Genomic DNA, 2,044 nt, shown 5'->3' on the forward strand with positions numbered 1-2,044 from the left:
TTTAACCCTTTCCGTGCTCATGCCAGGACCTCACTCACGTGCCCAGGTGCTACTTGGGTGGGGGAAAGGCAATGGGCATGATGACCCTAGTTTATAAGCTTAATAATTTCTCAGCGATTGACGATGATTAGTACACCGTGCACGACGTATTCTCCACATTGTGTGTGTGTGTGTGGTTAGGCTGTGGATTTGCGTCGTTTCGACTCTTATTAGTACACAATTTCAGTACCAATTTAAAAGTAATATTCAGATCATGACAATGGTATCATGCTCGTATATCGATGTAACGTCATACTCTTAAAACACATGCGTGTTAGAAACGTACTTTTATCCCGTTTCACGCAATGGTCACTAGCTATCGTCAGTCGATTTCAGGAAAATGGTACGTAAATTAAAGTGTGAAAGTTGTATGTTAAACTCGGGTGTCGGAGGCGTCCCGGGACGTTCTCCCTAGTGTAGGTCTTGCGCCCGAGCGTATGTGTGAGAACCGCGGAATGAGTGTGTTGGTATGCCTGTGTTTTGCCATTCTTTCGATATAATATAGCGGGAGGGGGGTTTGATAGGCAGGTAGTTTCTGGTATGAGTGTGTATTAATTATAAGTAGGTAGGACTGAGCAGGTTGACGTAGTCGTCGGTCGATTGAGCACGGTCGTTTTCGCGCATTCAACCTGTTTCAGAAAACGCAATTTGAAAAATCAATGATAGAGCTGGTACGAGTGGAATGTATCACTTGCCTCTGGTTTCACCTATTGATTTCCCAAATTTCGCGTTTGCTCGAGCACGCACATAGGAACGGACAACGATCACTGTGATCGATAGTCGTCCATTTGTAACTGTATCAGCTTCCGCGATTTACCTTTTTATTTCATCTTTGTAGGTTATTTTTTGTTTTGCGATTAGAAAGACTCGAGCCTAGATTTAAGTTTCAGCGGGCATGGCGCCCGAAGCAAGAAGAGGCTATTAGCCGAAGAGGCCCGGCAAATTGCCATTGAAGAGGGCAACTATCAATGGCTTGTTATCCTCTGGATGGAAAATCCATTTAAAGCATAGCAAATCATTCTTGTTACTATTTCATCATTATGCTCGCTTTTAGTTACTTGTAGTAGTAGTAGTAGTTGTACGTTTTGATTGATGGACAGTCCGGGCCAGCACTATATTGGGCAAATCGGGCTATCTTATTAGTGTTGCGAATAATTAACGTTAAGTTAAACTATAGTTACGAAGTAGTTGAATTTCGCGTTTCAATTAGAGTTGCGGAGGAATGTTAAGTTCGGTTTGAATTAGAGTTGCGGTATAATGATAATTCTTGTTTTAGCATCATGAATTATCATTGCACATAGTGATTATTTTTAAAAGTTTTTAATTACTAATTGCTACAATTTCTGAAAGATAATATTGAAATTCTATATATTTTTTTTATATTTGAAACTATGTTAGAGATAATATTAATTTTTCATCAGTTTTGTAATTATGACCTATCGCGAATAATAGAAGTCAAGAATACTTTTTCTTCATATAAAGATTAATCATTTTTATTGAATTCATTTTAATAATTAATGTTGCGACATTCATTTATCGCAATTATTTTTCTAATTAGCATTCCGCTCAGGAAAGATCACGGTTTTTCAAGTAGTGTTGCGTTCATGAAATGCCCAAATTTTTCCACTGGAACATAGAATATTACGATTGCTTTTGATATTTTTTTATTAATAATATCGTATATAAGTCTGTTACAGATTTACTAAATAGTGGAAGCATCGAAGGATTTGGAATGACAAGACACGAGAGCTATATTCTATATAATGTTTCATAAATTTTATTTTTTTTTTTAATTTTTTTGAGGAAATTCAATGAGACCAAACTACATACCCTTTCATAAAATGTCTGTACTTTACTATATTTATATGTTTGTTTGTAGTTGTGAGTGGTACTGATTATAGATTGTATAACAAATTGTGCAAACTGATGTTTAGGTTCATAATTAGGATATTTCATCTATAAAAATAATTTATAATTTGATACCTATATTCAATTGTCATTCCAA

The 2,044-nt window shown here is 36.1% G+C and overlaps 1 long non-coding RNA gene across 1 annotated transcript in view; it reads left to right on the forward strand.

Moving 5' to 3' along the window:
- Positions 1–1,790, forward strand: part of LOC122537153 — a 3,450-nt gene extending 1,660 nt beyond the window's left edge. Inside the window, exon 4 of the long non-coding RNA XR_006308557.1 lies at positions 1,727–1,790. This is a non-coding gene — a long non-coding RNA (uncharacterized LOC122537153). The remainder of the gene's footprint in view (positions 1–1,726) is intronic.
- The last annotated feature ends 254 nt before the right edge of the window (positions 1,791–2,044 follow it).

This window comes from Frieseomelitta varia, unplaced genomic scaffold (assembly GCF_011392965.1).
Source record: "Frieseomelitta varia isolate USP_RPSP 00005682 unplaced genomic scaffold, Fvar_1.2 scaffold_89, whole genome shotgun sequence".
NCBI classification, from domain to species: Eukaryota; Metazoa; Arthropoda; class Insecta; order Hymenoptera; family Apidae; genus Frieseomelitta; species Frieseomelitta varia.